Genomic DNA, 24,313 nt, shown 5'->3' on the forward strand with positions numbered 1-24,313 from the left:
GCTGCTGACACCTGGGTTTCTTTTCTTCTTGTTGTTCTTCTTTTAATCATGACAATCTGAAATCTTCAAGGTGTCATTCCAGTGGTTTGCATTCGAAGTAAACTATCCAGTCCTGGAGTTCGAATGCTAGGACTGCTACCCACAAATGGAGGGAGACCATAACAAACTCATTCCTATTTTTGTGAATGCCAATGGAATGTTATAAAAGTAATCATTAACTTTGCAGTTAACTCATAATTCTATTTTAGAATGCCACACAAATATTATTGGATTTATGTCTTCCAGTCTAACACCATGGTATGATTCCCCTAATGGAAGTATATTGACTAATTTTTTTTTTTTTTTTTTTTTTTGTCAGTCGTGGGGCTTGAACTCTGGGCCTGGGTTGACTAATTTTTAATTAATGCTTTTATAAGTATTCTACCATGATACTTCATTAAATAGTGGAAGAATGTAATAACTAATTATTGAATATCTAACTAATAATAACTAATAACTAATAATTGAATATCCTCACATTCCCTCTCTTTCTGTATATAATATATATATATATATATATATATATATATATAATATAAATGCATACACATATACATATCTATCAATACTGGGCACTACTGTGGATGATCAAAGGTCTGCAGAATTTCCTCGCAGCTCAGTTTGCTGGAGGCTGGTGTGCTATGACTGAGATTTCATTTATGGATTGGGCATTCTAGGTTGTGAGTTAAAATCCCTGCAAGGCCAAAAATTTATTCTTGAAGTAGGAAGCCAATTTTGACACATTTTTTTTTCCTTTTCTGTGAAAGTCCTGGGTCTCCATACGATATATAATCCATATGCAAATACAATCTAGGTGATATGATGTAATAACTGAGGTGTTATATGTATAATAATATTAAATAAGTAAGGGTAATGAACGTTATATTCAGTAAACCCATGTATGCAAATAGATCTCATATATAAATATTATTTTTTCCAGTGCTGAGGCTATAATTCACGCCCTAGGAACTGGTCTGAATTTCTTGCCTTTAAGGATGGTGCACTTCCCCTTCACCCACAATGTCACAGAGTTACCCAGACCCTGAGTTCAAATCCCAGGCCTTTCAGAAAAATGATGCAAATTCCAAGACAGGGCCTTATTTATTTATTTATTTATTTATTCTTTATTTTTATTTTTATTTTTGGCCAAGCACAGGGCTTGAACTTAGGTCTTGGCAACTCTGCTACAGCCTACCCTGGGATCCTAGGACCCGAGTTCAAATCTCAGGGCTGGCAAAACATATAATGAAGGAGATAAACCTGAAGAGTTCAAGAAGGAGGTTTTTCTTTTTTTCCCTTTGTATTGTGACCATCCTGGGTCTAAATGACAGGGCCCAGAAAGTGCACATGACCTTGCATTGCTGATGTTTGGCGGGCTATTAGGGAAGCCATAGCCAAAAGTGGCAACTTAGGCCTGGAGGTTAAATCCCGGGACTGCAACTAATGAATCGTGGGAGGGTCTATGAAACATATTCTGATGATACATCAGTAGAAATGTAATGTTATAAAAGCAACATTAAATTATTAGTGTATGATTTTCATATTATAAAATTATACACAATTATACTTTGTTGACTAATTTTCAATTAATACTTAATTATTTATTCAGTCATGATACTTAAAAAAGGAAGGAATAATTTAGTTGCTAATAATTGGTAGTAATATTGTATATGCAATTTCATAAAATACAGATATCTCTCTTGTTTTATACATATACATCTATCTATCTATCTATCTATCTATCTATCTATCTATCTATCTATCTACACATGTATCTGTTTATGCACTTGTCACTCCTGGAGCTCAGTGGTAGAGTGCTCCCCTAGTATGTAAAAAACCCTGGGTTCGATTCGTCACTACCACATGCACAGAAAAATCTAGAAGTTGAGCAGTCGTTCATGCAATTGAGCACTAGCTTTGAGCATAAAAGATTATGTCTAAACTCATACTCAATACCCAAGAGTGGCACCAAAAACTAAATAAATAACGTTCTGAACGCAACAATATAAGGATAGGACTGCAAGTACCTCATCACCGAACAAGCTGGGAATCTGATACTGACAGCTGCCATCTAACCTGACATAGCCAGAGGTAAAACCACTGCAACCCAGCTCCATGGAACCAGATGCTGCTGGCTCACTCACCCCTGTCATTCAAGATACTCGGGGGCTGAGGTCTGACACTGGTGGGTTTAAGACCCAGCCATGGCAGTAAGTCTGCAAAACTCTGAGCTGTGGCTCAAAATGGTAGAGCTCTAGCCTTGAGCTAAAGATCTTAGGACAGTAAGCCCAACCTTTTAGTGCAATCCCCGTGGCTAACTCTCCCCCCAAAAACAAAACCATTCCTCTAAACAATTAGATGGGAACTTTGTGTAGTTTGTGACGTGTTTCTGAAAGAATTATGATACTGATGGAAACACCCTAATTCTAATGACAGCTTGTGGGATACAGCTATCTGATGAGTCCTTCATGAGGTGATGTGTGCTGAGTCCTTCACGAGGTGCATTCTTTCATCTTGTCCTTGTATGAGCTCCACAACTAAGATAATTGTGCAGATGAGAAATTTGAAGCTTAGATATTTCCCCATGTCAGGGCTAAAATTATGTATGTACTGAACTCTAATGAGTTGTCTCCAGATAATTGTTTTGGTTTATTTTTCTAGGTCATAAATGTTGAACTCAGGGCCTAGGCACTAACCCTTAACTGTTAAGCTTATGGCTAGTGCCCTATCACATGTAGCCAAGGACCATAGGCATCTGTAACTGAGGTCTTTCATCCTGCCTACTCAGGAAGCTGAGATCTGAACATCTTCGTTCAGAACTATCCCAGACACAAAAGGTCCCATGAGACTATTATCTCCTACTCGCCACTTAGCAACTTGATGTGGAAGTAGGGCGCCGCTGACTTGCACCTGTCATCCTAGCTACTCAGGAGCCTGAGAGCTGAGGATCATGGTCCAAAGCCAGCCTGGGCAGGAAATTCCTTTAGATGGTTATCTCCAATGAACCACCAGGACACTGTAGCTCAACTGTTAGAGCTTGTGCTGAAGAGCTCAGAGACAGCACCCAGCCTCAGACTTCAACTCCTCCAACTTACAAGAAAAGAAAGCAAGAAACCAGAAGTAGAATGCTGGGAATGGGTTGTAGGGGAACAGTGCTTTGCATATATGAAACCCTGGGTTTGAATCCTCAGCATCACATCACTAGGAAAAAAGCCTGAAGTGTCACTCTGGCTCAAGTGTTAGAGTGCTATCCTTGTACAGGAGAAACTCAGGTACAGTGCTCAGGTACTCAGTGTATGTGCGCACGCTCATGTGCGAGCAAACACACACACACACACACACACACACACGCACACATGCACACAGACCAGAAGTGAACTGTGACACCAAATGGTAAAGCAAAGAGCTTCTGCTCTGAGTTCATGGTCAGCACCCTGGCCCTGTTTTCAATTGCAAAACCTAGCTACCCAGGTCCCAACTACTAGAGCTCAAAAGTTTCAAAACCTGATGAGCTTCACCAGCCTCAGATGACAGAAAGCACTTTAATATTACACATATGCTTCAATTTAGCAAGCATATGTTTCTTCCTGGAAACATAGGAAGGTACCGTTGCCAATAATGAATCATTTCTTTAGGTTCAGCTCCCAGTTGTCTGCCAGAAGGACTCTTGAATTGATTGTAGCAGTTTGTTAGATATAGTCTAACAAAGACTGGATAAGTACAGGGAAATTGGCCTCACTCAAGTGTCGGCACAAATGAAGGCTTCTTGTCATAAAAGAACAGTGGAGAGAGAAAGAGCTTGAGTTACAAAGCGGCCTTTTTCTCCTGGACTTCAAAGCCCACCCACACTCATCCTCACTAATTGCCCCGGATAAATTGTTTGATATACAGCTGTACAGCAGTGAAGCATTTTGTCTGGCTGTTCCAACAATGACATTTAATAATATAGTTACTCTTTCTTTTTGTGTATATAATATTTATATACAGCAATCTCTATCTATTTATACCTAGTTCAGGCCTGAGGCTTGGTGGTTGAGTGCTCTCCTAGTAAGCACCAAGCCCTGGTTTTGATTCCTCAGTGCCACATAAACAGAAAACCCTGAAGTTCTGTTTTCCCATAGGGAAGACAGCCCCCAAGCAGCCAGGAAGATGGGGGTAAACCAGCAGCGTCTGGTTCCGTGGAGCTGGGTTGCAGCAGTTTACATCTGGCTAAGTCAGGTAAGGTGGCTGCTGTCAGCTACAACCACCAGGGGTAAATTGCAGAGGCCTTAAACCTATTGTACTCTGGAAAATGGATGTAACTCATTTCCTAGCCTTTGGTAAGTTTAAATATATCTTTGTCTCTATAGATACCTGCTCAGGAGCATGCTGGACAACACCACATATAGGAGAAAGAACTAAACATTCACAAGCACATTTTCTTCAATGCATTGCCACCTTTGGTCTACCAACACAAGTTAAAACTGACAATGGACCTTACTTTGTTTGTAATGCAATGTCAGAGTTTTTTGACATATGGCACATTAATCATATTACAAAAATTCCCTATAATTCCCAAGGCCAAACAATTATAAAAAGAAATCACCAATGTCTTAATAAACAATTATTTAAAAAAGGGGGAGTGGGCCCTCATATATAGTTAACATTTCAAATTTTTCAAAAGGAGCTACTGAATCCAGATTTCAGAAGCACTGGGGACAACTAAACCCTAAGCCCCAAGTGAAAGTCAGGTGAAAGGACCATGGGCATGGGCTTTGAATCCATTTTTCCCATAGCAAGCCAGTTACCATTTGGATCCCTGCCAGGAACCTTAAATTTTTACCCATTTCCTCTACACAGGAGGATATCCAAGGATAAACTAACCAACAAGAAAAGAAAATGGCTATGGTGGCTGAGGCTTGTGTTTAAAAGAGGGAAAGCTAAAAAGATAACTACTACCCATCCCCAAGGGCAACCAGCCCTTGAGAAGCTCTTGTGTCCTCTAACAATTGCAGATTGTGATACTCCAGCTGATGGCTGTCCTGATGCTCCCAGTCCCAGCATTGACTACAGAATCCACATCAACCCCAACAGGTGACCTGGACAGTGATCAGACCTGACAATGCAGAAATCATCAAGAGACCACAAGAGAAGCTGTACCTTTGACCTGGAGGCCTGACCTTCATTTTGATCACCACTCTATGTCATTATGTATGGACCATTTCATATTTCTGTAGGAGCACCTTATTTTAATGTTACCTGCTCTAATTGTTCTTTTACTTGCTTGTACAAACACCTTTTGTTATTCTTTCCTGTAAACATGTCTAAAATCTGCTCCAGAACAACCTACACCTATGGACTCTGAAGTGACAAAGACTGCTATCCCATCCCTAATGCTAAAGGACTGCTAATGACATTGCTTGGCCTGGGAATGCTTTTGCTGATTGTTTTTCTATGCATTCCTTGCATTATACATACACTGCAAAACTCTTATGAGTTTAGCTAGCCAGACAAGCTCCATGTGAATGAATTTCCCCCGAGAGGAACCACAGCCAGAGATGGGTAAGCGGGGGGGTGTCAGTCTGACCAACCTAAGACAGGGCCTTCAGCTTCATTCTGAAGAAGTTCCCAATGACAGGTAAGGCAGACAAGGTGATCCACCCAACCTAAGACAGGCTAGTTTGCTTCTTTAAACACAGCTGGGGTGTTGGAAGCCAACTGTAAATTTGAAAGGTCATTTTGACTCCTGTGCTTGCTTGAAGGCACATACAAGAACTGGCTTACTAAAAAGACACCAGGTGCCTGGGATTGCTTTGCTATGTCTGCAGAGTTTGTTTTAAATTTTCCTTGTTTTTATGAGATACTGACTTTATTACAGGCCCCAGAATTAATAGCACTGCTTGGGATATTTATAACTATGGTGGGGCTGTTTATTACTGTGCTAGGTGGGGTTGTGAGGTAACTGGGATGGCCTCTTAGATCTTGCACAAGGGCCCTCCCTATGCTTGTCTGGTGAATCTCACCCCCCAGACTTGCCTCGAAACCCCTGCATGGCCAATGCTATTCTTACCAATGGAATCCTGTTAAAATAATCTTTACAGAGGAGGGGACAAGGATAACTAACTGGAAGGTGGATCTGCCATTTTTAAAAGGGGGGGGAATCTGTGGGGCACACAGTCAGCAAAGATGGCCCTGAGAGGAAGTAGAGTGGGCAGAGCCGGATATGTTCACATTCAGTGTGTAAACAGCTCTTGGAAGCTTAGGTACATGATAAGGTGTGACCTTTATCGTGATTGGTTGGTTCCATTTCCTCCCCTCCCACACAGTCTTTTGCTTTAAAAAGGGCTTACTCTGTGTTAATACTCGAGTTCCTGCTTGACTTGACTCCCCACTGCGTCTGGGCTAAGGGAAGCTGGGGAAAGGGTGAGCGGCCACACTCTATGAGAAGCAATCCTGAGTTACTGGTTTCTGTACCACAAAGAGTCATGGAATGGGATCAATCTCATCCTTGAATGAATAGTTCATGCATGATGTGAGTAGGAAATGATAGGCAAGACACATGGGGTGTCACTTATTTGTAAAGAAGTGTTGAGTAAGCATCAAAATAATCATCACATTCATGAAATGGAGGTTTTGGGAAAGATCCAAGAATCAGTAGACTCGCCTTACATTGGATTCCATCACAGGTCATCGTCTCTCCCACGCTATACAAATATGTACTTATTTGCATACTACATTCAACTTATGAATGGATGACTGTTGTGTGCCCTCCCCCTGCATCTGCATCTCGGGAATCCATCTCAGGTCCTGAGAATGGCCTTGCTCCTTAGTGGTTCACAGGCTGGTGTGATCACATGTACCCATTCGTCAATTGGGCAGATTAGGCCCCGAGTTCAGATCCCAGCAGAGCCAAAAGATTCATCTTGATGTCAGATGTTGCACGCTTCTTTTCCTGTGTAATTCCTGGATCTCTGCTGGGATGGAGAATGCATAGGCCACCCTGTGGCCATGGGAATAGGTTGTCATCCATGTCATCCATGTTATACCTGTCATCACATACTCAATACATCCTTGAATAGCATACAAAATAGAATAGCTACTATATAGGCAACCCTATAGCCATGGGAATAAGTTGTCATCCATGTCAGCACAGTTATATGTCACCAAAGTCAAAAAATACACAATACAGCCATGAATATGACACAAAATAAGAAGAATTACTACACTGAATGCAAGATGCATACCACACCTGTAGGTAAAGAGAGATCCTATGTTTAAAAAAGGTGAACTTGTTATTTTGTCTAGTGCTAGGGCTTCAAATCAGGCCCTGGACCAGGCCTGGCATTGTAGTCTTCAAGGATGGTGAGCTTCCCCTTCTCCCACAGTGCAACAGAGCTACCTCAGTTCAAATCCCAGCACTGACAAAAGTTTCATTCTGTTGTCAGAAGCTAGTCATTGCACATGTTTTCCTCTCCTGTAAAAGTCCCAGGTCTCAACTAGGATCAAGAATGCATAGGCAAACCTATAACCATGGGAACAGGTTGTCATACATGTCAGCACAGTTATACCTGTCACCATACTCAGTAAAATACACAATATCTCCATGAATTAGACACAAAATAATAAGAAGAAGTGCACCGAATGCAAGATGCTGTCCACACATGTATGTAAATATAGATCCTATGTTTAAATTATGAATTTAAGACTATTCTGGCCCTCCCTGAGACTCGATATCAGGTCCTTAGAACAGCAGATTTCCTTCGTTGCTCACAGGCTGGTGTCCTCACCTTGACCCTTTCCCAAATTGGGCCTACTAGGCTCTAAGTTCAAATATGAACCCTGCCAAAAGATGAATCCAGATGTGAGAAGCCCATCGATTGACCTGTTTTCCTGTCCTGTGAAAGTCGTCTCTCTCAGCTAGGATAGAGAATGCATAGGAACCCCTTCAGCCATGGCAATAGGTTGTCATCCATGTAAGCACTGTTGTATCTGTCACCATAATCAGTAAATTACACAGTAAGTCCGTGGATAAGTCAGAAAATAAGGAGAAGTAAACCAAACGCAAGATGCTGTCCACACATGTATGTAAATATAGATCCTATGATTAAATAATGAATTTATGTAGGCCCTGATTTCTAATCCCCCTCCTGACACCAACCAATGGCAGGAGATACTAAGAGACTCGTTCCCATCCATAGGAATAGCAATGGAATATTATCAATGTTACGGTTGAATGAGTTGATCATGAATGATGCTCCTACAAAACTGGACAGCTTGATTTCAGGATTCTGATTTTATTTAATATTTATGAAGCATTAAAAGAATACTATTACAGGAATGCAATAATTTCAGGAAACTGATTGATTTACTTAATAGTTTGTTAAGGATGATAACAATAACATTAATTACATGGAGGCATAATAAATTGGTAGGAATGTAGCCTATATAACTGAATAATGCATAGACATCTCTAGCACTCTATCAAGATATATATTTGTTAGCTTACTACCATCTGCATATCAATCTGTTCTTATTTTGTCAACCCCTGGGGCTCGATCTCAGATCCTGGGAACTGCCTGTCAGCTCGATTTGCCTTAGGATGGCATGCTGACACTCACCCATTCATGAATTGGGCCTTGTAGGCTGTGAGTTCAGATGCCAGCAGTCCCAAACAATGAATTGTGGAGTAAGAAGCTGATGGTGACATATGTATTCCTTTTCTGTGTAAGTCTTGGGTGTCAGGTATGAAGTAGAATATATATGCAGACCTATATCCTATTTAATCTATTTAATCACTATTCTATATGTCATAATATTCAATAAAATAAACAGTCAATACATGAATAAGACTAAAAATACAGTGAATAACTACACTGAACACAATATGGAGTCAACATATGTATGTAAATATAAATAATATATATACAATGTACACGAATAGAATGTTTTCTAATGGTGGGGATTGATTTCAGGCCTAAGGAACAGATTTGAATTTCTTGACTTCAAGGAGGCAAACTTCCCCTTCCCACACAGTGCAACATAATTACCCAGACAATGAGTTCCAATCGCAGTCCTGGCAGAAAAAATGGCACCTTTCTACTATGTGACATCCAGTTCTTACGTATTTCATTATGCCTCCATTTAATGAATGTGATTGTTTAAATGCTTAATAATGTATTAACAAAAATCGATCAGTGTCCTATATATAATTGTGTATAATTTTATCCTAGAATCATTCAAGAACTACCCATTCAATCATGACATTCGTCACATTCCATTGGTAATCATATGAAAAGGAATGAGTTTCTTAGGATCTCGATCAGGATTCAAACTGTGGGCCCCAGCTCCAACCATTTAATCCCAAGGATAGGAAACTCAGTGGTCTGTCCTAGAACATCAGCAAGAAAAATGATTAGGCAGGCACCAGTGGCTCTCAGCAGTCCTCCTTGATACTGACAAGGTTGTGATAGGAGGATCATGATCAAAGCCAACCTAGGAAGGAAAGTCCTTGAGACCCCTGTCCAACTTGTGCTAACAAAGCCAGAAGTAGAGCCTTGTGGCTCCAGTGGTAGAGGGCTAGCCTTGAGCAAAAGCAGCTCATGGACTGTGCCAAGATCCAGAGTTCAATTTCAGGGACTGACAACAAACTAACATACACAACAATGGGTGCAGCCATCCAGCTAAAGCAGGTCACCCTATTGTCCCAAACTGGATTGGACTGAGTTTCCTGGGAAAGGGGTTGATGCCATTTTGACTCCGCCCATTCTGCCTGCATCACAGGATTCTGGCCACACCCCCATTCTTTCATGGTTCTTTCTGACCAATGGGATAAAAGAATGGCAGTCGCACCTACAGTCCATGCTGCCAGGAAGCACCAGGATTCCCTGTTTGTTGACACCACTACCAGCAGTTGAGGAAGATAGATGTGGCTGAGTGGTGAGCAAGAGAATCGAGGCCTAGGAGGAGAAGCTTTGCTCAGTCCCACCAAGTGCCTACCTGGGCCCAGGTTCCCTGCCCCCCTTCACTGTGGAACAGAGTTTAAAACTTGGTGCAACTGACTCACACCCACAACGACTCTTGAGGTCCTCAGGGAATGGTGCAATGGTGCACCTCTGGCCGGCTTGAGTCCCTGACCTTGTCCTGGCCCTCCTGTCCTCAACTCCAGGCCTGAGTGTCCGCCATGCCTCCACCATCACTGATCACCCCACCTGGAGCAGCCGCCAACAGCTTCTTCCAACAGCACACATGAGTGGCTGCCACAAAGGCCCGCACCCCGGGACCAGATTTCTCCCTCCGCACCAGGACCAGTGACTCCCTTGTGCCCCACGGTCCGGCAGGGGCTCTGCCACAAGTGCGTCCCAGGGATAGGGGTAGGTGTTGACCCGTGGATTCCATCCCCATCCCTAGCAGCCAGTGTCCCAGGAAACGGGGAGATAAAGGGTTGAGTCAGGAGTGGGCGCCACAATGCCCCTGTCCTGAAGCAGTGGGAGCCACACAGCAGCACATCTGCACCCTTCCTCTCCCTGGTGGGAACGTGGTGGCTTTAGTCAGAGATGGGAAGCAGCTTGTCCACACCTGCCTTCTGGGGTCATTTCCTTTTTTCTGGGGGTAGGGTATGTTGGATGCAGAAGATAGGCCCCCTTGCTCTGTGAGCCCTTGTCTTCTGTGCTCAGTCACCCTTTCACCTGAAGAGGGTCCCAGAAAAGGTGCTGGGGGTCAGAGCAGAAGGTGAGTATCTGGGAAAACACCTCCCGCCCCCACATACATATGACCTGTCCCCCTCCCCCCCAGCTGTCAACAGTTCTCACAGGGTGATCAAATTTCCCAGCTCTGCCAGCTTCTGCTGGTGCTCCCGGTCCATCTGGTCTCCAAAAAACTCTGGAGAGGCACTGATCTGGGTGTGTGTGTGTGTGTGTGTGTGTGTGTGTGTGTGTGTGTGTGTGTGTGTGTGTGTGTGTGTGTGTGTGTGTGTGTGTGTGTAGAAGTGGAATGTAACAAGGCGTTGGATGCTTTGGTACCGGCTATCATTAGGGAGTGCATGGGCTTCACAGCTGAGGTCTGGGGACCTGGAAGGATGAGACAATTGAAGGGGACTCAGCACTGTTAAAATACAAGAACAAGGGATCTTTGTGACCAGGAGCTGTGTACTCCTTTGGGCCTGATTGGTGGCAGTGGGAGCTTGGGAGGATCTGGGAGTGCAGCCTGCAGGGGGTGGCTTCCCAGGGGCAGAGAGTATGGCCAGCACTTAGTAAGAATGTGAGCCCTGCTAGTATGGAGTGCAACAGCATAGGTCAGACTCTGGGTCTTCACATCATGACCTCTGATGAGCGAGGTGAACACTAGTTTAACTCTTGAGCTGTAATCTTCAGATATCAGCCTCCTGAGTAATAGGATTATAAGCATGAGCCTCTGGCACTGGGCCTCTGGTTCTTTTTGGTATATTAGGGTTTGACCTCAAGGCCTTTGGCTTGCCAGTCAGGTCTTCTACCATGTGAGCCAAGATTTTCTGTCTTGGGCATTTCTGAGATGGAAACTTAATATATGGTCAGGCTGGGCTGGATCACAGTCTTCCTATCTGTGACAGGCATGCACCACCAGGGCTGTAGTTGGGTTGGTAGACCTGCATCGCCATGCTCAGTCATTGGTTAAGATGGATTGTACCAAACTCAGTGCATGGCAGCTGATTAATGACCACAAGTGAAGCTCTGGGTTGGACCTCAACCCTTAGCCCTCAAACTCCTCATAGGACTGTTGTGAGGAAACAAGGGTTTAATACATAAGAATCTCTGGAGCAGGGCCAGGCACAGAGGGAGCTGCAATCAGATATGGTTCTCAGCAATTCCATTAGCATATGACAGGCAGATACTCAGAAAGGGCTCAGAAGGTGTGTGTTATTAATGGTGTGCCAGGTATGGGATTATGAAACAAAACATGGCTCTCATTCATTATTATCCTATCCCCATGAGGAAGGGGATTCTTCACTTTGTTTAGTTTTGCAGCTGGGGAAACTGAGGCATGGAGATGCTGGGTGACATACTCATAACTCCCAGCTGACAGGAAGCTCGGCCTGACTTATCTGCCATGCTCCCTAGGACAATGGGTCCTATTCAGTCCACATCTTGTTGTGGGAAGTCCACTGCTTGTCAGTTGTGGGGCTTGAACCCTGGGCCTGGGCAGTGGCCCCAGCTCCTCAGCTCAAGGCTAGCACTCTACCACTTGAGTCACAGTGCCACTTCCAGTTTTCTGGTGGTTCTTTGGTGATAAGAGTCTCACAGACAGTCCTGCCTGGGTTGGCTATGAACCATGATCCTCATATCTCAGCCTCCTGTGTAGTTTGGATTATTAACCTGAGCCAGTTCTGACCTTCCCTCTCTCTGTCTCTCTCTCTCTCTGTCTCTCTCTCTATCTCTCCCTCCCTCTCCCTCTCCCTCTCCCTCTCCCTCTCCCTCTCCCTCTCTCTCTCTCTCTCTCTCTCTCTCTCTCTCTCTCTCTCTCTCTCTCTCACACACACACACACACACACACACACTCACACACACACACACACACACACACACACACACACAACACACACACAGGAATTCATTGAATGGGTGCTAGAGGAGGTGGTCCAGCAGCCCCATGTGGCTGGAACCATGGTGGCCCTCTCATTCTGGAGGTGAGCTGTGGGTCAAGAGCTGTCTCTCTCAGTCTGTTGTACCAGCTCTATGAGGTAAGCCCTTCTATGGCTGGCTAGACCGTGATGGTTACACATTGTCCATCTAGCCTTACTGGACTTAGTATTGTGTTCTATGTCCTTTACTAGCTAAAGTTTCTGGCCAAAATTATGATACATAGTTAGGAATGAAAATGTAATGCCATCTTAAGAACGTCATTTAGGGCTCTGGCAATGTGGCTTCATGGTACGGCGATTGCCTAGCATGTATGAAAACCTGGGTTCAATTCCTTAGTACACATAAACAGAAAAAGAAACACTGGAAGTGGTGTTGTGCCTCAAGTGGTCGAGTGTTAGCCTTGAGCAAAAAAAAAAGCTGAGGAATAATTCCCTAGCCTTGATTTTAAGCCCCAGGCCTGGCAAAAGAACAACAACAACAACAAGAACAACAAACATTCAGTTAGTGAATGCAAAATAAAGAACCCATACTTGGAATATATTATTACTCCTTCCATACTGATACCTAACAATAGTCCCTAATTCATGACTTTACCTATATTAGGATACTGTTTTGAAAAAAGTTTTGTTCATTAGGTCACGGCAATTAATGCCAGGAATGTGCTTAGATGTCAGGTGAAGATTAATTCTGGAAATTCAAAGTATCCAGGCTTTTGAATGGTCACTGCTAATCAGAATGAGAAGGGTAGTCTAAGTGAGATTTGGAAAACTTTTTTGCCAGTCATGGCACCAAAAAGGCAGAGGCTAACTAACAATTGTGACAGAACAGAAGAAATAATTCCAGATGGAAAGAATAAATGATAGTAACTAAGGTATAGCAGAAACTGTTCTAGGGAACCATTTTTAGATATTGAAAAACTAGTTATCAACTAGGCTTATTCCTCATTGCCTTTAGCATTCTAAATCTCTTAGGCTAGTTCTTAATCTCTGTGTGATAAATGTATCTCTTTCTATGCTCTTTCATACCTGATTTCCTTTGCTTTCTAATCATCTGTCTTTCTCTATTTTTATGAACAATTCCTGATGCTAAATACACCTACACAGATGGAAGGGGATGCTAATACAAGGGTCCCATAACTCATGAGTCATTAATGTAACAACATGGAAAAGGAGGACATATTTATTGCTACCTCAATTTTTCTGAAAAGCTGCAATGTCCCATCATTTGATTTAGATTTCCATTCTTTGTCTACTTAGTGTCATTAACTGAACTAAATGCGAATATGAGCCGGGTGCTGGTGGCTCATGCCTGTAATGCTACCTACTCAGGAGGTTGAGACCAGAGGATTGTGGTTCAAAGCCAACCTGGTCAGCAAAATCCATGAGACCATTATCTTCAATTAAGCACAAGAAACCCGGAAGTGGTGCTATAGCTAAAGTAGTAGAGCGCTAAACTTGAGCTGAAGAGCTGAAGAACAGCACCCATGATCAGAGTTCAAGCCCCACAACCAACAAAAAAGTGCAAATATGACATTAAGTTTCCCCAAAAGGAATGATGAAGTCAATAGTAATCTTCCCAAGCAGAGAAAATAATTCCAAAATGATTCAGTGCACAGACTTTTGCTGACTAAGTTAGTCATGGCGTCTTTGCTGTACGTACTCTCTTCTTAGAAAAATTGTCAAATATTAGCTTTATAATAAACATCTAATACTTCTTGGTTCAAAATAGAAGTCCATACTGTTGATGTCACTTGGCTTTCTCATTATCTTAGTACAAAGCCAACCCAGGCAGGAGAGTCTGACAAACTCTTTTCTGTAATTAAACACCAAAAGAGCCAGAAGTGGAGTTTGGCTCAAGCAGTAGATTAGTAGCTTTGGGGACAGGTGGGTAGGAAATACAACTGTACAGGGACAGGGTCCAGCTGTGAGTTCAAGCCCTACTAACCATCACAAAATACACAAACAAGCAAACAAAACAAACCCCAGGTATTTCTTTGGGACGCTCCTTAAAGGCGTACTGGTCTGAGAAGAGGCTGATTTTTCTGATCATACTCACTGAATCCTGCTTTTTTGAAATCCTTTTTGCTATGGAGAACTCAGTACCAGAATAAAGGAATTAATAACTGACTCCTGCAACAAGAGAATGATCTTAGGATTTTTCCATAAGACACTTTAAAACCTCCATATCTTTGTTTTTTTTTTGCAGTAGAACAATTTTAAAACAATGTTATTTCCTTTTGTTCTATGCTGGCCTTTAAATGGCACATTGTTTCCTTTTGTAATACTCTCAACTAGAAGTTTACAGACAAGTTTTATATGAGTAAAGAACACACTCACAAAAGTCAAGAACAGGGGCTGGGAAGGTGGCTAAGTGGTAGAGCGCTTGCCTTGCATGCATGAGGACCTGAGTTTGATTCTTCAGTACCATATAAGCAGAAAAAAAAGCTGGAAGTGGCGCTATGCCTCAAGTAGTAGAGTGCTAGCCTTGAGCTGAAGAGCTGAGGGACAGCAACCAGGCCCAGAGTTCAGGCCCCACGACTGGACTCCCTCCCCCAAAAAAGTCAGGGATAGTTTCCTTACAGCCTTGGATTCTTTCCTTGTACAGTAAAAAGGAAAGCAAAAGTTAACTTGAACTTTGTCATTCCTCTATGTTCAATTCCTCTCCTGGGAGCAGTTGCCACATCCAGTATCAGTTACTTTCATTTACAGTGACAATTTATGATTCTGCTCCATATAAAATGAATGTTTTCTGATTTCATTGAAATAGCACAAGGACACCATTGGACATGGGGTAACACATGTTTCAGAGTCAACTTAGTACAGGGAAAGTATGAAATTTAAATTGCTTATAAATGCATTATCCATTAGTACACCGAGTTCAAACTTCTTAATGCTCTGTAAATTAAGTTTAATTTTAAATGGGAAAAAGGTTTTTGGATCATTTTTTTGTGAGTGTATGTGCTGTGCATTAATTTCCCAAGTATACTTGAGTTAACAGTAAAAGAAACAATAGCAATAATAGAAGAAAGAGAAGTTCTGTGTTTAAGTATAAGGTTTCAACACAATATAGAAAACTCTACAAATAAGACAACATTGAAACAATAAAGCCACGTCCTGTATGTAGATTCATGGGAGCAATATAGAGAAAGCATTACTCATAAGTGGAGCATGAAGCATGAGGCCATTCCCTTTCTAAATCATGCATGCTAATCATGTAAATTTGTAAAAAGTAGAATGAAAGGATGATTCTGTTTCCAATGCAAGTCAGATATGAGTGAGTATGGGCTTAAGTGGAAAAAAAAGAGTCCATCATAAGAGAACAGGGATTATACTAGCAATAAACTTGGTGGCTAAGATCACATTCCTTTACGTATATGCTTTTTTGCTGTTGTTGGTCATAGCACTTGAACTCTGGGACTGTGCGCTGTCCCTCTGCTATTCAGCTCATGACTAGTGCTCTACCACTTGAGCCACAGTGCCACTTCTACTTTTCTGGTAGTTATTGGAGAAAAAAGTGTCCAAGAGTTTCCTACCTCGGCTGGCTTTGAACCCCAATCCTCCGATCTCACCACTGCTCAGCTTACGATCACATTTCTAACAGTGTACACTCAGCATATGTAATGTATATGTTCATCAAACTTTATATGAATTCTTGAGTTAAAAATCTGGGCTACAGGTTAGACTTCACACTCACAAAAATGTTTGTAGTTTAAAAATTGATACTCCTGGAAAAATAAAAATAAAAATGTAAAGGAGTTGGGGAAGTTAAGTTTGTATCCAGCCTGGACAGAACAGGCTTTGAGACATTATGTATAATTAAGCAGCCAAAAGCTGGAATACCAGTCATGAGCAAGATTGCTGAATAAGAGCTTCAGGCTTGGGGCCGGGAAGATGGCTCAGTGGTAGAATGCTTGTGTTGCATGCCTGAGGCCCTGGGTTCGATTCCTCAGCACCACATAAGAAAAAATGAAAAAAGCCGGAAGTGGTGCTGTGGCTCAAGTGGTAGAGCTCTAGCCTTGAGCTGAAGAGCTGAGGGACAGCGCCCAGGCCCTGAGTTCAAGCCACACGACCGGACCCCCACAAATAAAAAGAGCTTCAGGCTTTTGCATACATACATACAAACATACACAAACACACAGAGGCACTTATATATGCACATACATATACACATACACAAATGAAACAATTCTCAGAATATGTAGAAATGTTAGTAAACAATAGAAAATACTTCCTGAGTAAGACTAGAATCAAGTGATAATTTTTAATACTAGAAAGCCCTCAAGTGAACTTTCTTCAAAAAATTTGAGAATATTACATAGATAGGAACCAGAGATAGTAAGAGAGTGAAGTAATCATTATTAAAGGGACTGGATCAGAGGAATTAATCAGAGACCCCTGCAGGTGCATCTGAAAATGTTCATATCCTGTGTCAAATGTCAGAATGTCTTTGAAAATTGTACATAAACAGTCTGAGCAGTCAGTCTAGTGGATAAGATCATAGGAGGAATTCAGAATTGCTAGTCTGTTTCTACATTAAATAAACCAACAAACTATGGCAGCACAATGTGATAAAAGCTTGGAATTCTAGCACTCAGACTAAGACAGGAGATTAGAGAATGGAATTACACACCTTTCCTGGACCAGGTAGTATAATTTTGTCTCAATTAAACAAACTAAACAACAAGAAAGGAATACACAGTTGGAAGTTTGGGCTAATTTTGTCACTATGTTTTCAGAAGTCAACTTTTCTATTGAAATGAAATTCATATATAATCCTCAGATGTGTTTTAATTGCTCTCTTCATTACAGAACATTCCTAGATGCTAAATGGCTCATGATTCCCATCCAAAAAATTGGAAAATTAAGTAAGCATCATTGTGTTGGATTCCAAAGAAATGATGAAGGGTTACAAATGGTTAAGCCTGTAGAAATATCAAAGTACTTGTAATGTAAGACTTTGTAGACCTTGCTAAATTAGAATTGTCATTTAAAATTAATATATTGGTTTTGTTTGTAATTTCATATTCTATAGGATACTACAAAACTATTTTTAAGTAGAAGGTTTAATTGACAAATTCACAAATGATTCTGGCATTCTATTTTCCTAGAATATACTTTCAAGAGAGTTATAATTAGAACTTAGTTAATAGATAATTCCAACAGTTCATGTATAACATGATAATGTGAATAATCTAGACAGAGTAGCCAACAAATAAATGACATTAATTTATCATTTTGGAAAATGAGCAATTGTTTGAGGGTTTGGTATACTATGGTATGAAGAGAGTAATTGTGTGACACCTTTCTTCTACCTATATGTAATGCAACAAGCCATTCACTTAATTATGTTCAACTTTACAAATTGAGAAAAATGCTAAGTTTGGGATTTGTTTTCATTTTTGTTTTATTGTATTTGCTTGTCATAGAGCTTGAACTCTGGGCCTGGACATGGTCTCTGAGCCTGTTTATGCCCTACCACTTCAACCTCAGTGGCACTTGTGTCTAGCTTTTTCTGAGAAATTTATTGCAGATAATTATCTAAGAAACCTTCCTACCTGGGTGGGTTTTGAACCACACTTTTCTGATCTTTTCATCCTGAATATCTATGAGAGTTAAAAAGTATAAATATAATTAATGATTGCAAGTGTTCTAATCTCAAGAATACCAATGGGGTGGGGGGATGGTGCAGCTTAGTTTATTGTGGTGTTCTTTCCAGAACAAGGAGGGCATCACATTAGTAGAAGTGTAGTATTTTTTTCACAATAGAGATAAGCTAATCATTATGTGAATTAAGGAATTTTAAGGTGCACCTTACAAGTTGGAAATTGTTGGGCTAGGATGACTTTATGGCATAAATCTTGGGACTGATGATCATAGAAATAATAGCTTCCTCTGATAAAAAATATTGCTTACTCTTGAAGAATTAATTAGTACAGATGCTTCAGAGTTTTATTCTCTACCAGAATGTGGCTATTTTTCTGTTACTTCTCAATCTGTTAACGCCCATTGGAAATTGTATCTATTGCAGAATTTCATAAGATGCAAACAGGTACTGTTTTGAATCTCTCAGATATTGAATGTTGAGAATTTTAAAATGAGTAGTTATTAACCATAGAAGTTTTGAAGAACCCATATATTCTGACCTCTTAACAACTTATTTACTTATAAAAGTTATGGGTTTCCTTAAAATTAAACTGTTTTCAGTTTTAGTATGAAAAAGTACTAAATTTATTCTTTTTTCAAAATATTGGCAAGTATATTGTGAAAATATTGTCTAGTTGGATAACATTCAAGTTGAAGACTCTCTGATAGAAAAGGGGTAACTAATTCAAATTAGATGCCAAATAGTATTGTTTTTTAAGTTACTACATAAACAATAATATTTACTGTACCAATACAGTGTAATTATATTTTACACAGCTTATTTTTTAATTTTATTATCAAAGTGATGTACAGTAGGGTTACAGTAATTGTAAGTAGTGAATACATAACTTTTCAAACTTGTTACCCTTCCCTCATTTTTCTCACAGTTTTCCTTCACTCCTTCACCCTTCACAAGTTGTAATGTACATTTCCAACATATTGTCTTGTGATTATTGCTATTGCATTGGTTTGCCCTTTGTCCTTTGTTCGTCTTCCCTTCTCTAATTAAGGTAAATGAATACACAATACATAGGGTAACAAAATCAAATACAGCAGGGATAAACCATAGGGAAAAACCCATAGAAAATAGAAATCACATAGGACATTAAAAACAACAACTGCAAATAAAAATCTCTTGGATTTTCATCTTGGATTTCATTTTGCTCAACATCAACTTATATGGTCATATATATGCATAACAAAGTCACGGAAAAATAATAGTTGCATGGACCCTATATCATGAAAACAAGATGTTAAATTTTTGATGTTAAAGATGGAATTAGGATTGGTGAATTCGTGATTCTGATAAAGGAATTTCAAAAGAGTTTAAATTTTAATTGTTCAAAATTTTAAACAATGTAACCTATTAAGAAAATTTAAAATTGCCTGGGAAAATAGGCTTTTATGCAAACAAGTCCATGGAGACTTAGTAAAGAGGAAGCAATGTGGGTGAAGATAGCGCTTTTTCACAACAAACCTCAGAAACCTTGCTGTAAATCCTGTAGGTTCCCTTGAGAATTGTCCTTACCCTGGAAATATACTCTCACTGTGTAAAACAAGGTTGTAGTGGAATTTAAATACAAAATTCTTAAAAACATAATATATCAAATTTTGTGAATTAACCTTTAATTATCAAACAGTAATTCTCTGAAAATGAAAATTTGGGTCAAAATATTTAGGGAGAAAGTGCCCTCCACAATGAAAGAAGGTATTGGGTTACACTTTTCTCTTCAGAACACTTTCCACAATGTATTTTCATGGAAAGCAGTGAAACAGAAAAAAAAAAACTGATTGGATATTTCAAACCAATGATTTCACATTTCTAAGTAGCTTGTAATATATAATATCCTTTTAACATGAGATAGTGAAGACAAATTACATAAGCCAAAAAGTTTTGGGATTAGAAAAGAATTGAAAATAGAAAAGGTTAGAAAATTGTTCTTATAAACCCTAGCTAAGCATGTTGGCTTCAGCAGTGGAGGGAGGCCCAAACTTTTTGATATAGATTGTCTTAATATTTTTGCTACCTAAACTGACAGAGCTTATCTGGCTCACTACACTGCAGAACTGATTGAATGAAGAGAATAAAATAAATTCCACATCCAAATGAGGCAACTTAAGAGAATTTTAAAAGAGAAATCGTGAAGATGTAGCAGTGACTGAGGCTGTATAGTCCTTCAGCTTCACTAGACATAAAGCCAAGGAGCCGTGATAAATTCGAAATCAAGCAAGAGCTAAGAGGAGCACATAGAAGTAGGACATAGAAGCATTGTCCTTTTGTAACAGACACTATCTTTCATAGTATGGTAATTTAACTCTATTCTCCTTCATACATCTTGTTGAGCAAATGCAAGCCCAAGAGAAAAATAATCTATTGAAATCATTTTGCAAGGAATAACTTTTCTGTTCCTGATATGGTATCTAAGGAGAGTCTTTAGAGAAGATAAAAGCGGTGTAGTTTTTAATTCGTCTAAGCATCTTGTTAGCAAAATATATCTTTGAGGTTAGAATTGATTAAACCGAAAGGTGATGGAGTACTTATTTTTCTGGGCACTTTAGACACAAGAAGCCATTCAAGGTAACAGAAAAAAGGAAAATGTATAGCCAAAGATTTTTGAGCACAGATTCTTCGACTAGTTTTCTGGAGAGAAAGCTTTACATTAGATTTTTCCTCATTAATATAGATGTTGTTTCATGGCAACCAAATGCAAGAGGGAAGTTTAATGGACTCGCTTGCCCAATTCAACAGCATGATAAAAAAATTTAGCGAATTATTTGACTAATTACTTTGCCAGATCAAAGAAGGAAAAATATAATTCAAAATCGACTTAAATGTATGAAGAAAAAGTATTGAAGAGAGATGAAAGAAAACATAGAGGATTGTTTTCTCTCCAGTGGAGCAATAGGTTCTTCATCTTGTTTCATCCATTTTATATTCTCAAGCTATCAAGTGTGGCTGAGGGCTGGAGTATCCAGTTCATCTAAAGAAAATTACCTGAAGAAAGATAATATTTGCAGCTGATGTAGGTGATTTATAACCTTAGACAATCTATTTAAATCTGTTCAAAATTCTCTCTTACCCCAAACTGCCCTCTTTGAAAAGCTTTATTTGCTTTTCCCAAGACTGCCCTTCATTAACTCCTTAATATTTTGAAAGGTCATATTCATACTCTCTAGAGATTGCTCTTTGGTTGTGATTTTTGTGTGCTTTTGATTTTTTGTTGTGTTTATTAACTGAATTTCATAATGTTGTTCAAGTGTGTTACAATTAAATATATCCATCTACTTATCCAATATTCCTGGATCACAGTCACTCCTTCTATCATTCTCAACTAACCCCTTCTCCAAGATTTATTTCTGATTTATCACTTCCTTTATCACATGTGTACATTGGGTATTCTAGCTATACTTACCCTTTGTTCAATTTTTCATCTTTACTATTATTCCTCTCTGGTTTCAACTTCCTCTCTGATACTCATTCTGTTAAAATGTCTGATAATAATTTGAAAGGTTTATATACATTCAATCCTGCATATACTTTAACTGATGTCAGCTTATATTTCCATAATTCATTCATCTGCAGTAACAATTTGCAAGAATGGAGATGCGAAGCACCTAGACATGATTGTATTCTCATCTATTTGGAAGATTGATCTTTAGTCAAAAAGAAAGTTTAAAAATGGCTTAGAATGTATTCCTAATTATCAATTTTTATAAATAGCTTTGTACAATGGTGTGTGATTATTTTATTTTACCTGGGATAATATTTTCTACTACTTGTAGGTTTTGGAAAAAGGAGAAATCTAAGATTTACTATTATAGAGGAATATGATAGAAATAGAAGACAGATTTTATGTTTGTCACATCTCTGATGAGTACTCATATTCAAGACTTAAAGTCATATTTCTTTCTATGTTAGACAGATAGAGAAAACATAAAACAACATATGATAAGCAACTATTTGTGACTATTGTCACTATTTTTGGAGCACATGAGCAGCCAAGATGGCTCTGAGAGGGAGTTGAGTGGGCAGAGCCCAATTTGCTTTACGTTCAGTGCACAACCAGCCCGTGGAAGTTTAGGTGCATGATAGGGTGTGACCTTTACAGTGATTGGTTCCTCTCCCTCCCCTCCCATGTCACGTGCTGCTTTTTGCTTTAAAAATGGCTTGCTCTGTGTTAATAAACGAGTTTACAGCTTGACTTGACTCCCTGCTGCGTCTGATTGTCTCCCTGGCTAAGGGAGGCTGGGGAACAGGCTACTGGCCACACTTACCTTTCCATGGACCCCGTCTGTCTTTCATGGGATGGACGAAGACCCAACAACTATTTTGTTGAAATTTACTTCATTAGCTAACCTTTGGGTTTGGAATATGGGAGGCTGATCTATTGAACACAGTTTTGGAAGGCACCTACTGAACAAAACAAATGGTGGGTGGTACTATTTCTACACTTTAATGAATGGTTGAAACTGTTAGTCATTGGTGCTGGGTAAATAAATCAACTCTATTGTAACTTTCTCCCTACACTTGAAAAACTTGTAATGTCACTAAGTATCAACTACTTGTCACAAGTTATTTTGGTGAATATAATTTTATTTGAAAATGAATACACTTTCAGGAGATTAAATGTAGGTTATCATTGGTTTGAGAGTGACAACCTTTTTATATCACAGAACCAAGTTTAACTGAAGTACCAATGTTTTGAAGCACTAAGTATCTTCTCACTTAATTTTTTTCTAAATTACATTTGACCTCTACGTCAAGTTTTCCAAAAATACGTAGAGCAATTATGTATCTTTTTTGGACCACTTATGCTGGACTGATATTATTTCATTACTCATTAGAAGAGGGGTATTAAAAATAATCTTATGACATTTTGTGAACTTTTTCACTCATATGGATTGAGCATCTGTAAACTGAAAGTTTGAATTTCAGCACTGTCTCTCAGATTTTGTGATCTCCTCCTTCATTTTAAGTTGCCTTGCATTTCACAATTGCTTACTGATAATTCCTGCATCTCAAGGAATTGGGGACCTGAAATATAGGAAACGAGAAATTGATATGCATATTCAATTAGTTTCTATTGGCATGTTGCATGGGCCTAGGTGAAAAGTATTGCCCATGTTATCTGATGATGCAGATAACTGGGTTCTGGGATCCTAGGATCTCATTTGGGAAAAGTAAGACCTCTTCTGGGAAAATTTCAACTGCAGAAGTTTAGAAGTAGCTCTTAAGCAAGGCTTACTTTGAATCAAATAGCTCCACAGAACTAACTCATTTGGATAAATTACTACTTGCAACAGCCATCACCTTTGGACCTAGCTATAAACACTTGAAAGTGCAATCAAATCCAAAATGGAAAATATTTAAAATAGTAATTGACAAAAAAATTGCAAATGTGAGCAATAGACTGAACAATATAATTTTTCCACTATTCACAGAATTTCAGGAATATAAGATCAATAGCACTGTTAGAAACATTAACGTTTCCTTGTACCAAATAGGCACCCAAGGATATAAGCCTGTATAAAGATTGCATCATTAACTATTTAATTTAGAGGATAATACATGCTTCAGCAGTATGTATACCCAAATTACAACAATACAGAGATTAACATGGCACTTGCACAAAGATGATATTAAAATTTGTGAAGTATTCCAAATTTTTCATTCTTCAGATGCAAGAAATGAAAAAAACATTTAAAATTGATTACAAAATTACAAGTGTAAAAATACATGCAATTCATATAATTAAAAGTTAGTTTGACATCAGTGTATTAAATCTTGACCTTAGAAAGGCCTTTATATGGGGCTGGGAAGGTGGCTCATTGGTAGAGCGCTTGCCTTGCATGCCTGTGGCCCTGAGTTCGATTCCTCAGCACCACATAAGCAAAAAGAAAAAAGCCGGAATTGGCATTGTGGCTCAAGTGGTAGAGCACTAGCCTTGAGCTTAAGAGCTAAGGGACAGCGCCCAAGCCCAGAGTTCAGGCCCACGACCGGACACCCCCCCACCACCACCAAAAAAAAGAAAGGCCTTT

General features: G+C 39.7%; 1 pseudogene; it reads left to right on the forward strand.

Moving 5' to 3' along the window:
* Positions 1-23,843: 23,843 nt before the first annotated feature.
* Positions 23,844-23,943, forward strand: LOC138820379 (U6 spliceosomal RNA; annotated as a pseudogene).
* The last annotated feature ends 370 nt before the right edge of the window (positions 23,944-24,313 follow it).

This window comes from Dipodomys merriami, unplaced genomic scaffold, assembly GCF_024711535.1.
Source record: "Dipodomys merriami isolate MVZ:Mamm:240054 unplaced genomic scaffold, mDipMer1.0.p SCAF_87, whole genome shotgun sequence".
NCBI lineage: Eukaryota > Metazoa > Chordata > Mammalia > Rodentia > Heteromyidae > Dipodomys > Dipodomys merriami.